The 15,094-nt window shown below is 32.4% G+C and overlaps 1 pseudogene; it reads left to right on the top strand.

The window, feature by feature from the left end:
- The first annotated feature begins 1,173 nt into the window (after positions 1-1,173).
- On the top strand, positions 1,174-6,232 carry LOC107844493 (annotated as a pseudogene).
- The last annotated feature ends 8,862 nt before the right edge of the window (positions 6,233-15,094 follow it).

The raw sequence follows: 15,094 nt of genomic DNA on the forward strand, positions 1-15,094 counted from the left end.
ATCATATTGAAATATTTCTTACCTTTCTACTCACTTCATCCCACTTTAACTATTGTTTTAATTACTTTCATGTCCATTATGCAAAACAATAAATGCAAAGTATAGTTTATTAAGTTACTCCTATATATTCAATGTGTCTTTTAGAATCTAGACGTATTAACAAGAAATTTCTTTAGTATTAAGGATAAAGTTGAAATAATTGTCAACTTTATTCTTGAATTCCTAAATTGAGGATTTTTAAGCTAAAGCGATATGAAAATGAAAAAGAGAGAATATTAAAAAGCACTCAGTATTTTCTTATGAAAATACTGTACAAGATTATAAACTTAATTGTTAAAATGTTGGGGGCCTAAAGTCTTGGTTTCACTTGCTTTAGGATGAAGCCAACACTGCTTTGATTATTGGTTGGATTTGCAGGTTCAGATGATATCAAATCATCTTGATCTTAACAAATAAGACACCACACAATGATCCATATTGAGTGGCATAAAAATATATTTATCCATTAATGAATAATTATTTACTCAAAAACATTCATATTTAATCATTTTGATAATATTTTACAAACTCTTATCTAATTACTTGACTCACACGTGCAACGTGCCGCTAAACTTTTAATTACCGAGTATGATAATGATAAAAATATCTAAGTACAAAAAAAAATAGGAAACCAGAAAAATAAAAATAGTACATGATATAATTTAAATTTAAACAAAATAAATATACAAAACATAAATCATAGGTGAACAGATTGAAACCTTGAAATGTTAATGACTTAATGATAATTTTTCTCGGACTCTCCAAATATGCCACCGGGGGCATGCCCGGTCTCCAAAAGGAGTGGGTTTTCAAGGATAGACTTATTGGGAGTCTTACCATAGTCTTTGCTATCTATTTACAGTTTAATTTTTATAGGCTGATATCTTTGTATCAAAAATGATTTAGACGAAATTAGAATATATATGTATAACGTATCACTTGTATATTTTTGATGTATTCGCTACTTGTTCTTATCATCAGTCATGCATGTTATATGTTGGTGAAACGTTGCACTGCCTATGTTTTATTTTCACAGTAATTGAATGTTGATTCATGAGTACACAATCCATATGTTTTTACATCCAAATAACAGCTTCATCCAAAGATGAGTTCCAGCAATCCTGCAAAAAAAAGATGAGTTCCAGCAAATGGTTTTTTAATCCCTCTAATTCATCAGCAAAGCAGAAAGAACAAGCAGTTGATGAGATAAATGTAGGTGTTCGAGATATGGGCTTGAACTCTGAACAAAATGATGGATGGGAAGTGTATGCTAGGAAGCCCAAAAATAAGGGTGGAAAGAGAGCTGGGAAGCAATGGTCTCCTCAGAATTCCACTACAAAAACTTGGGGAAAGTAGAAGACTAAAACTTGGGGTCATCCAGATATTTTTGATATATCGGGAGTGCGCAAAAATGTTGGATCGGGACGGGGTTCTAGATATAACTGGTATGTACCTAATGGTCCTCGAAAACTTGCAATGCCGCAGATGGGTGATGGAGGTTTCCCATCGCCTGCTGCAGTTCCTCCTGCTCGAAAAAATGCATGGGATTGGTTTGCTAGAGCTGCCTCAGCTCATCCCAAGAATACTTCCCCCTGGCTGCTGATTATGATAAGGCCGGTGAAAATGATGTTGAGGATAATGAATTGGATTTTATTGATGAAAGTGATGATGACCTTCAATATGATGACTTTGATTCAGATGTGACTGAAACGAGTTATGAGATGTGCAAGAAAAATAGGTGGTTCAAAAAACTTTTAGAATCTCATGATAGTTTGACTGTTACTGAAATTAATGATTTGGAACGACAGTGGCACTGCCCTGTATGGAAGGTGGTTCCAGGTACAATTAAATGGTTTACAGGGTTGCAATCATTGATATCCAATGCAAAAACAAAACTAGTAAGGGTTAAATTACACAGAGAACTTGCTGAACATTTTGAGGAAGAGCTGCATCAGAGAGGTACTTCTGTCATACCGCCAAGTGAAATGTATGGAAAATGGGATAGAGTTGAATTTAAAGATAAAGAAATAGTGTGGCCACCAATGGTTGTGATCATGAATACAAGGCTTGATAAAGATGAAAATGATAAGGTTTAGTGATTATTAGTCATTTATTTGATTGATATACTTCTATTTACCACTTTAATTGATGGTTGTCTAATACCTCTCAACCTTCTCTCTCTCTCAGTAGATAGGAATGGAAAGTTAAGAGCTGTTAAAGTGTTTTAGCTTTTATGCTGCCGTCAATGCTCGACATTCATATGGTCCACAAGGCCATCGTGGCATGAGTTTATTAATTTTTGAGGCCTATGCAGTGGGATACATTGAGGCTGAACGTCTCAATGAGCATTTTTCAGAAATGGGAAGAGATAGAGATGCATGGGAATGCCACCCAGTTTGCTTTTGTCCTGTGGGGAAACTTCTACTTTATGGTTATATGGCAGATAAAAGAGACATAGATAACTTTAACCAGCATTCAACTGGTATTTGTGATTAATATCACCCTGAAAAAATTGGTGTTCTTCAGATAAACGCTGATCTTCCCTGTATTTAACAAATATGTTGATTATAGTTTAATTTCCTGTGTGATTTTTAGGAAAATCAAGGTTGAAGTTTGAGCTAAGATCATATAAAGGAACTTTCTAGAATTCAGCAAAGCAGATGTGAGATGATAATCAACAACTGATATGGTTCAAGAACAAAGCTAAAGCTCTTGAAGAGTGTCTCAGTCTGGTGAGTGCAAAACACCATTAGACACCGGAAGAGGTATGCAAACTTTTTTACAGATACAGACCTGCACCATATGATCAAATTTTGAAACCTTGAGATGCTACTGACTTAATGCTAATGTTATCCGGACTCTCCAAAATGCGGATGCATGTTGGATCTCCAAAAGTAGTGTCTTTTTGGAGGATCAAACACTGGTGCAACAATATTTTTCGGGAGAATCAGAGCAACGTAGGTTAATGCTGCAGTAACTGACTACCTTAAAATAATTTTATTCTTCGATTATTAACTCCACATTGTAATTTCTGATATTAAATTCCTTTTAGCAGTGTTTTTGAATGATTGACTAAACTGTGTCTTGTTTCTCACAGTAGCTGTATGTTGCACATATGATGTCAAAAATATCCTTAAGATTTACATTAGGACAACTTTATATACATATATAACTTTTCTTTCCCTCTGCATTCGGATTTTGTTTTTGCATGTCATTGCTGTATTCTGTTCTCTTTTCTGGAGCAAGCAGTCCTCAGCCCTCTTCTCTGATTCATTTGGATAAACTTTCTATAGATGGAGAGTCAAGAAGAGTATTTCAAGGATCAAATCAAAATGATTTATAATGTTTGGACTCAGGGGCGGATCTAATGGGGGTTCAGGGTGGCATGGCACCCGCAAACTTCGATCAAAAAACTGTGTGTATATATATATTTTGAAGAAAACCGGTATATTATTTAAGTGCCACACAGTGCAGTAGTTGAGTAACTAGTGTCGGTGGCAAATGCGCTGAAATTTCACGTAGTATACCAGAGTTCAAATCCAGATGCGAGCATTATTTTGTTACTTTTTAATCGCTATTCTATTTTCTATAAGTTTTTTTCCTCTTGACTTAATCACTCTTTTTTTTGGGTAATCTTTGTTTATGAATTTTTAACTTAAGTGTAGAACATAGTTGAAAATTCCTTCTTCCTTCAAATTTATAGTTAACCTCTCCTCGTAAATTATAATAATGATGTTTGGCTTGATGTTATAATTTCTTAACAATAGAATTGGAAATATCCATTGAACGTTGACAACTATTTTGTACTTTCACGCTGACTGATAAGTTGAATTTAACTCTTGTTTACACAATTTATAGTAATAACAACAACAACAACAAATTCAGTGTATTCCCACATAGTGGGATCTGGGGAGGGTAAAATATACAGTCCATACACTACATCCGGAAAAGTAGAAAGGTTGTTTTCGATAGTTTTTATAATAATAATCACATTTTGATTATTTGATCTATTTGTCCATACAAATTGAAAAGACAAATAATCAAATCGAAACCCAAAGTCTATACAATCGACAAAATATTTTTCTTATTTGGGGCAGTGTAAATAGCAAAATGTAAAGCAAAAAATTAACAGAATTAGTAAAAATTAGGTTCTTTGATAATGTTTCAATGAAATTTTTCTTCAAAAATCTCTTACTAACAAGCCAAATTCTAGTGGGACGCCCATAAAAAATATCCTTTTTAAGTAGTAACTTTGACGTTAAAAGTGACATGGCACCCGCAACCTCGAAATCCTAGATCCACCTTTGTTAGGACTGCTGAGGAGGACAAGTTTGGAAGGATACAACAGGAGCAACGTGAGATGCATATGTTCAAACAATCTAATGCAAATACTTCTTCGGTGGAGGATCATCGAGCCAAGTAAAATATTATTTTGAAGGCTTCATTTAGGTATTTATAGTTTGGTAGGTACTTTTCCTTTGCTTTATTACATCTTAAACTAAATAAGACAAATTATTTCTTGTTAATCCCCTGATCTGTGCTAGAAGAAATTTTGATATATCTAATTAGTCTATGCAACATGAAAATAAGTGGCTCCACCAGGGGCACGGAAAACGAAAGTAGTCTTTCTTGGCCTCCATTTTAACTTGGGCAATTTCAATTTTGCGTCTAGATTTTTTCATCTAGGAATTCCTTGGAGTTCTTTGTTTTCATAATATTTTTTACTATTCGGAAACACTACTTTTGGTTCCTAGTTGGTTTTGATCTAACATTTTACCCTTACGCAAGACACAACTTCACATGTTCAGAAAATAATTTACTCATATAAATATTGTTGTAGGGTCTCGGTGCTATTTCTCCCATAGAAAAACCCCAATGATCTCCAAAATCTAAATACTCATTTGTTTGGCAATGAAACAAAACTAAAGTGTTTCTTCAAAATTTCTAACAAAAGTCAGTTGATTCTCAATCCAGACTCCACTTCAGCTTTATTATAGTCGTGATCTTACTATGTATGTTGCAAGGGAAACCTCAGACATTATATTATGCCTCCCGACATATTTTATCTATAAAATTGATTCTTGGGTGATTTTCTAAAGATCCAAATTTTCCTTAATTCATTTGTCATTTGCATTTCAGGGCCGAGATAATACAAAATTTATCAAACTATAGAATAAGGAAATAGAAGAGTTCATGGAAGAGAGGGTGACTCTGGTGCAGACTCATGAATCTAGTATAGCGGCATTGAGATGCAAACACTGGGAACAGGAGGTTGAACCTGAGAGGAAAGTTGACCTTGAACTGGCTAAGCTGGTGGAGAAGTACTCTTCAAAGCAGTGGCACCATGTGACCAAATTCTTAAAGTATTCAAAGACCATAGTATTCAAGTTTGGGACGTCAGCCGATTGTGGACCTAAACTCTCTTTACATATGTATATATCCTTGTCCTTTTCATTTGTTATACATATCTAAGAAAAATCAAGTTAAATCCTTCCTCATATATTCTATATATTGTGCTGAGTTTTCTTGTATTTAATCTCTATCAGTTTAATTTGCTCCTAGTTTTATCCTTAAGGATAGTATTTTTGACATGTCTCAAAACTTATGGAGTGGTAGTTCGTATTTATGTTGATGACATGCGAATTACAGGAACCAATATTAAAGGTATAATGAAACTAAAAAATATTTAACATTTCAATTTAAATTGAAAGACTTGGGAGAAGTTTATATTATCTTGGGTACTAAAGTTAGAAAGGGTAGTAGGGGTTTTGCTTTATGTCAATCTCACTACATTGATACAATGCTTTCTAAATTTAATTATTTGAATTTTAAAATATAATACTCCATTTGATGCTTCGATTAAAATGATTCAGAACTCCGAAAGATTTATTAGTCAATTACACTATGCTAGCGCAATCGGTAGCTTAATGTACGTTGTGCATTGCACTAGGCTGGATATTTCTTTTGCAGTTTGTAAACTGTCAAGAAATATCACAATTCCAGTAATGATCATTGGAAAGGAATTGTTAGTGTACTTGGATACCTTAAAAGAACAAAAGTATTTTCTCGGTGTTACAAAAGGTTTCCTTCAGTTTTAAAAAGATATTTGTGATGCTAGTTGGATAACTTCATTGTTGATAACCAGACAACATCTGGATGGATTTTCACTTTGGGTGGAGTAGCAATTTCATAGTCTTCTAAATGTTTTGGTTACAGAAGTAGTGATTCCTTTTTTTGTTTTTTAGTTTTTGGACTATGTTCAATGTACTAACAATAAAAATGTTAGGTATTGTTAGGATAAAGATGTCAGTTTCCTTATCTTTTTTTTGTAATAGTTTTACACTATTGTCAAAAAGAATGCTAATCATAACTAAAAAAAATTACATAACCTATCTTAGTATTGTTACTACTATACTAATTTTATTTTTCCGCTGAAACTCCAAATATCAGTGCACTCCATATTATAGGTAAATGATTCACTGTTCTTGTGAATGTTCGAGAGAGACTCCATATTATAGGTAAATGATTCACTGTTCTTGTGAATGTTCGAGAGAGGGTGGTCGAGATGAGGATGAGGGTGGTTTTATTTATTTATGAGAATTAATTTGGATCAATATTTTGACAATCTACTACAAATGCCTATTATCGTGTAAGGAGATTTTTAAAGTAGTATGATAAAAAAAATAAAAAATAAAAAAAAGACTTCCACATGGTGTTTATCGATCTTGAAAGACATATAATAAAGTTCCTAGGGAGGTGTTAGGTGTTTAGAGGTTCCCCTGTCATATACATTAAGGTAATTGAGGACATGTACGATGAAGACCTAGTAATAAGAATGGGAGATGTCTCAAAATACTTCTCTATCAAGATGGGGTGCGCTGGGAGATGGCTCAAAACATATCTCGATCAGGATAGGTTATCATCGGATATCAACCATTAGCCTAATTTTATTTGCGTTAGTGATGGTGGAGCTCACACGACATATTTTAGGAGCAGTGACATGGTATGTGTTATTAGAAAATAACATTGTATTGAAAATGGTACACATAGTTAAGTTTGAGAAATACCCTAAAAATTAAAGGAAGGTTAAGCAAGACTAAAATAGAGTACTTGGAGAGCAATCACAGTTATATTACACATGAAACAGAGGGAAAAGTAAAGATTGATACACAGTCATTCCCAAGAAAGGAAGTTTCAAGTAGCTAAGGTCTAGAATCCAAAAAAATGAAAAGATTGATGATGTTATCGTACATCGTATTGGAGTGGGGTGGACAAAATGGAAAGGCTCACGTTCGGGATATTGTGTGATAAGAATATGTCACCAAATCATAAAGGTAAGTTCTACATAGTGATGGGCATATATTATTGTATGGGAGAGAGTGTTGGCACACCAAGAATGCACATATTTAGAAATAAAGATATTTAGATAGATATATGGACATACTAGAAGAGATAGAATTATTTAGGAATAATGTATATATTTATACATAGTAAGGTAGGTGTGACCTACATAGAAGACAAAAGGAGGAGAGCAAGACTAAGATGTTTTGGGCATGTGAAAAGGAGATGCATGAATTCACCATTAAGAAAGTGTGAGAGGCTACCAGAAATAGTTTGTAAGAAAGGTAGAGGTAGGCTGATGAAGAACTGGGGAGGGGGAGTGATTAGATATGTCATGACACTTTTTCAACTTACTAATTAAATCGATAATGTCACAATAACTAAGTTGATAAAAAAAAATAGCATCCCGATGCACTAAAGATCCCGCTATGTGCATGATCTGGGGAAGGGCCCCACTACAAGGGTCAATTGTACGCAACCTTACCTTGCATTTCTGTCAAAGGTTGTTTCTAAGTCTTGAACCCATGACCTTTTAGTCACATGACTACAACTTTTCCGGGTACTCCAAGGCTCTCTTTCACAATAACTAAGTTGGGGCCTTGGGCTATAGGTAACAAAAGAGTTTTAAAATAAAGTGTGGGTGACACAAGTCTTAATAATTGAGTAGAGGTGACAATTACTTTATTAAGGATTAAGAAAGTAAGAAAAGTTTGAAAATAACCCACAAGTTTTTTAATTTAAACTTTGATCCAATGTAAAACCCAATATAACTAGAAATGGAGGGAAAAAAAGCATGTTTCTCTCTCTTGTCATTTATTAGAGTTTTCTCTCTCTTCGTGATTTTGGTTGTTCATTGTTGTTGTTGCTTTGTTCATCATCTTGTTCTTCATTATCATCATCTTGTTCTTCATTATCATCTCTTCTTGTTCATCGTCATTATCTTCTTGTTGTTGAATATTGTTGTTACCGCAACTATTGCTACTTGTTCAAAATTTTTTAGGTCAAATTTTATTTGTATATCACTTGGGAATTACTTATAGGTGATTTTAGTAAGTAAAATTATAATTTTTAGTTAAATTTCTCATCTGGGTATATCTGCTACTGCTATTTTTTCAACAGTAGATAAAACATGTAACGTGAATCTAATAGATGAGTAACCTGGTACAATATATTGACTAATTTGTTGCAACATATTGACTAATCTGTTGCAACATTGAGTAATCTATTGCAACATATATGACTAGTCTGTTGTAACACATTACTAATATGTTGGATTTGTATTATAGTGTTGTAACATGAATCCAACATATGGGTCATCTGTTGCAACAGATTAGTCATATGTTGCAACAGATTACTCACTTGTTGCAATAAATAACTCATATATTGAATTTATGTTGCAGGTTCTATCCATTCTAGTACTAGCAAATATACCAAATAAAAAAATGAACAAAAATCATAATTATACTTATAAAATCACCTATGAAGTAATGTCCAAGTGATATACGAACAAAATTTGACCTAAAAAGTTCTAAAAATTTTAATAAGGGCACAACGAATATGTGAAACACATGAAAAATTTCATGAAACAGGTAAAGAACACAAAAATAGTGTATCATACATCAAATGCAAAAGGATCGAGGGGAAAAACGTTTGTGTTCTCCTAAAAACATTTAAGTGCCCTAGTATTTTAATTGTTTTCTAATGGATAACCCATCTATTATAACAGATTTTCTATCTATTTGATAATTTTCAACAGATGAATCATCTATTGCAACATATTAGTCATCTGTTGATTCAAATTAAGCAATTATTAGTAATAACTAAATTGATTTAGCTAAAATTAAAGACAAGTCTTTAAGACAATGGGACAAACATTTGAGTTCTCCTAAAAATGTTTGAGTTACATAATATTTTAATTATTTTCCAACAGATCACCTATTTGATGCAATAAGTAAGTCATCTATTGTAATAAATGCTTATAACAGGTTAGTCATTTGTTGATTCAAATTAAGCAATTATTAATAATAATTAAATTAATTTAATTAAAATTGAAGACAAGACCTTAGACAAGGGGGAAAACATTTGAGTTCTCCTAAAAATTATTTGAGATTTAGTATTTTAAATTACTTTTCAACATATATTTTGTCTATTTAGTAATTTCCAACAAATGAGTCATATGTTGCAACAACTTAGTCATCTGTTGCAACAGATGTCTATATTTGTTTGATAATTTTCAATAGATGAAATAGTTGTTGCAACAAGTGAGTCATTTGTTGCAACAGATGTCTATATCTGTTTGGTCATTTTCAACAGATGTTTTTATTTGTTTGGTCATTTCCAATAGATTAATCATTTGTTGTAATATGTTAGTCATCTATTGATTCACATTAATTCATTATTAGTAATAATTAAATTTATTACTAAAATAAAATATGAATTAATAAGTTCAATTACAGTTTCAATTAATCTCATGGTAATTAAACGATCAACTAAGTATGTTCGCCCTGAGTAGAGTGATCAATTGAACAATTTTATTTAAAATGATTCAAACTAAGTCATCATTAGAAATAACTATATTGGTTTAACTAAAACTAAAGATGAATTAGTAAGTTCAATTACGATTTCAATTAATTTCATACTAATTACATGATTAATTAAGTGTTTCGTATTCAGTAGAATGATTAATTGACAAATTTTATGTGAAATAATTCAAATTAAACCATTATTAAAAATAACTACATTGATTTAACTAAAATTAAAGATGAATTAGTAAGTTCAATTACCATTTCAATTAATCTCAATAATTAAATGACCAATTAAGTGTTTCATCCTTAGTAGAATAATTAATTGACCAATTTTATTTTAAATGATTCAAATTAAACCATTATTAGTAATAAATATTTTGATTTAACTAAAATTAAACATGAATTAATGAGTTTACATACAATTTCAATTAATCTCATCGTAATTACATGCTTAACTAAGTGTATTCGTCCCGAGTAGAGTGATCAATCGACCAATTTTATTTGAAAAAATTCAAATTAAGATATTATTAGTAATAACTAAATTGATTTAACTAAAATTAAAGATAAACTAACAATTTCAATTAATCTCATAGTAATTAAATTATCAACCAAGTGTATTCGTCATGATTGGAGTGATCAATTGACCAATTTTATTTGAAATGAATCAAATTAAGCCATTATTCGTAATAACTAAATTAATAAAACTAAAATTAAAGATGAATTGATAAGTTCACTTACAATTTCAATTAATCTCATAGTAATTACATGATCAACTATGTGTATTCGTCTCGAGGAGAGTGATCAATCGACCAATTTATTTCTAATGATTCAAATTAGGTCATTATTAGTAATAAATAAATTGATTTTGACTAAATTAAAGATGAATTGATAAGTCCACTTACAATTTCAATTAATGTATTCATCCTTAATAGAATGATCAATTGATAAATTTCATTTAATGATTCAAATTAAGTAATTATTAGTAATAACTAAATTGATTTTACTAAAATTAAAGACAAGACCTTAGACAAGGGGACAAACATTTGAGTTCTCTTAAAAACATCTGAGCTTTAGTATTTTAAATTATTTTTCAACATATATCCTTTATGTTTGATGATTTTCAACAGATGAGTCATCTGTTGCAACAACTTAGTCATCTGTTGCAACACATGTGTATATTTGTTTAATAATTTTCAATAGATGAGTCATTTATTGCAACAGGTTAGTCATCTGTTGCAACATATGTCTATATTTTTTTGGTCATTTCCAACAGATGTCTTTATCTGTTTGGTCATTTCCAACAGATGTTTTTATCTTTTTAGTCATTTTTAACAGATTACTCATCTTTTGTAACATGTTAGTCATCTATTGATTCATATTAAGCCATTATATTAGTAATAACTAAATTTATTTAACTAGAATTAAACATGAATTTATAAGTTCAATTACAGTTTCAATTAATCTCATGGTAATTACACGATTAACTAAGTGGGTTCGTCCTAAGTAGAGTGATCAATTGACCAATTTTATTTGAAATGATTAAAACCAAACCATAATTAGAAATGGCTACATTGATTTAACTAAAATTAAAGATGAATTAGTAAGTTGACTTACAATTTTAATTAATTTTATAGTAATTACATGATCAACTAAGTGTTTCGTCTAAAGTAGAATGATCAATTGATAAATTTTATTTGAAAGAATTAAAATCAAGAAATTATTAGTAATAATTATATTAATTTAACTAGAATTAAAGATTAATTTATAATTTTAATTACGATATCAATTAATCTCATAGTTAGTAATTACATGATCATCTAAGTGTATTCGTCTTGAGTAAAGTGTTAATTCACCAATTTTATTTGAAATGATTCAAATTAAGATATTATTAGTAATAACTACATTGATATAACTAAAATTAAAGATGAATTGATAAGTTCAATTATGATTTTAATTATTCTCATATTAATTACATGATCATCTTAGTGTGTTCATTCTAAGTAGAGTGATCAATTGACTAATTGTAATGCCCCGCCCTTTCCTAAGCTAGAAAACGAACCGTTGTTCATATGTGTGAAAACCCCAATTTCGTAAGCCATATTTGGGCACCTAAATTACCAAGAGTACCCTAGTTATAAGAGAGCTTATGATGTGTTAAGTATGGTTATATGAGTTACTTCAGGTAGTACAAACTAAGAGTTTCGAAATCCATTAAGTTTTAGTGTTTGAATTCGTAAGGGTCATCTTTGAATGAGCATAACTTGATAAATATGTGGTATTTCTTCATATTTCTACCCACAAAATTATAGAGAATTGAATTAGCTTTCCAACGATACCAATTTCACCAAAATCCGACATCCGAGCTAGGAGTTATGGCTTTGCAAAGTAGAGTGCGTCGCCTAACCAGTCGCACATGGCCACTGGAAAGCATATGCGATAGCATATGCGACGCCTCTGTAAATATAGGCGATATCATATGCGGTGCCTATGTAAATATAAGTGATATCATATGCGACGCCTATGTAAATATAGGCGATATCATATGCGGCGCCTATGTAAATATATGTGATATCATATGCGGCGCATTTCTTATGGTTTCAAGTGATTTAAACACTCCGTTTTTGGGTTATTTTGAGGGTAATTAAGTTTTTTGGCACTCCTTACACACCCCTCAACTTAACCTTACGAATTTTATTGAATTTAAACACATCATAACCCTATTATCTATCTAAGTTCATCATCTAAGAGCACTAAAGGAGAAAAACAACTAGGGTTACACAATCAACATTGAGGGTCCAATCTTTCAATGAATCCGTTACTATAAAGGTATGTGGGGTTTTCAACAAGAACATCCTTTCGTTCTTGTGCCCAAAAATTTGTATTATTATATGAAGATACGTGATTTTACTTGTTTAATTATGAATTTGAGATGGAAACTATTATCCTATATTCTTGTTCAAGAAACTATGATATTTTTATGATGTCTTAAAGATAAATTCCTTAAGTTTTGATGTTAATATCATGTTTCAAGTTGAATTTCCAAATTTTCATATGAGTTATACTTGTTTGCTGTACAAAGTATGAATCTTGAAATGTTTTTCTCAAGTGGTGATATATGGGATTTAAACCCTCTTTGAGATTATGATCTTTGGTGAAGTAATGTATTATACACACCTTGATATTTGAATGATTTGACCTTTTGGTCTTGAAAGAGTTATTTTTGAACTCCAATGAGGAAAGAAATCCATAAGTTGATTTATTATGAAAAGGGTAGCAAGATGGCTCCCGTTGTGAATTGTTGAACTATTTATTAGTGAATTTTCTTTTAAAAAGATCTGAGCTTAGTCTGAGAGTTGTCTTTAGCATCGAGCTGGAGGTATAGCTATTTTGGTACTTTCCTAGAACTACGTGCCCCTATAGAATATGAGCCTGAGGCTGATTTATATAGTGATCACTAGTGTTTGGATTGATGATTTAAGGTCCTACTCCGATGGCAAGGAATAGGGCGACTCTCCCCAACATGGGTAGAATGTTGGAATCCATGTAGCTCACATGGTTTATGTCGGTTGTAAGAGACTCCCAGTGTGTGTGTATTCTTCTGATTGAGATGAAAAATGTAATAGTTTGAAAGCGTGAGTTGATAAAGTTATCATTTTTGAAGAATTTGATGAATATTTCTACATCTTAAAAAGAATTGTTATGAAAGCTACTCGTTTTGATGACTTGAAAATGATTATGAAAGTGGTTGGGATTTACTATGATGACTCACATGTTTTCACCGATGTGTTTTACTCTATGGTGATTATGATGATTTTATTTCGAGCTATGTGAGTCTCTTATTACAGCATGCATGTTTCCTATGAATATTTGTGATATAGGACTTTTATGAAAACTTGCATATACCCTCATATACTCAGTCCATATTCCATGGTACTGACCTATGCATTCGTACGTGGGCTACATTTTTCCTATAATGTAGGTCCAGGTGCTCATTCCCAAGCTTGACATGATTCTTTGAGCACATTGGTCTACATTTTCTGCAGTTGTGAGTCCTCATGGTTCGAGGACTGGTTATTTCAGATTTCACTCTTTTATTTTGAGTTATCATTTTATTCCCTGATGTTAAGGTCAGTTGGGGTCTGTCCCAATGGCTCAGTGTTATACAGTTTAGTAGAGGCTTGTCAGACTAGATGGCTAGATTGACCAGTCTTGTGGAGAGGTCGTATTTTGTTACTTTCCATATCTCTTTCATCTTGAATTATGATATTATGGAGAATATCTTGATGTTTGATTATAGTAATTCTATTGATGAGTGTTGAATGGTATAAAAATGTCCCAAAGGGTTAGCTTGGGGCTACTTGTAGCCTTAAGCACCGTATGACGCTTCGAGACCCGTTTTCAAGGCGTTATAAACTATGTATCGCAGCCCAAGGTTATTGGAGTACTAGGGAGTCTGATAAGCCACGTTAAGTGGAGTCTTGATCATCGGTGTGTAGTGCACCACATCTATGAGCAAGAGGCTAACAGACATTTTAGGAAAAAGTGTTATTTCTTTCTTTCAGAAGTCTATTATGCTTACCGTTATTTCCTTTCAGCTATTAACTCGTGCTCTCCTCTTTCAGAATATGCCTCCTCGTTGAGCTAGGAAAAATAATGATGGTCAGCAATCCTAGCCTGCTGACCCATTGAATAAAAATGTGTCCCATGCTGAATTTCGGGCTGCTTTTCAAGCGCTGGCCCAAGCTATCACTGCGAATGTTCAGGCCAATCCGGCCTTCACTCCACAACAGTAGGGAGGTGATTTAGCTACTTCGAGGATCCATGACTTTATGCGAATGAATTCGCCAGAATTTTATGGGTCCAAGCCAGATATGGATCCACAGTTGTACTTAGAAGAGGTGAAAAAGATTACTCAGGTGATGCATGTCCCTGAGGAACATAGTGTGAAGTTGGCAGCATATCGGTTGAAATACCTTGCATAAGATTGGGTAGTTTCTTGGAGGAAGAGTAGAGGTGAGGGTACCACCCCTACGTCTTGGCAGGAGTTCCAGGATGCATTTCTGGATAAGTTTTTCCTTTTAGAGATGAGAGAGGCAAAGGTACAGGAGTTCATGAACTTGCGACAGGGCTCTATGACTATTAAAAAGTACTGTTTGAAGTTCAATCATTTGGCTAAATATGCTCCTGAC

Source organism: Capsicum annuum, chromosome 10 (assembly GCF_002878395.1).
Source record: "Capsicum annuum cultivar UCD-10X-F1 chromosome 10, UCD10Xv1.1, whole genome shotgun sequence".
NCBI classification, from domain to species: domain Eukaryota; kingdom Viridiplantae; phylum Streptophyta; class Magnoliopsida; order Solanales; family Solanaceae; genus Capsicum; species Capsicum annuum.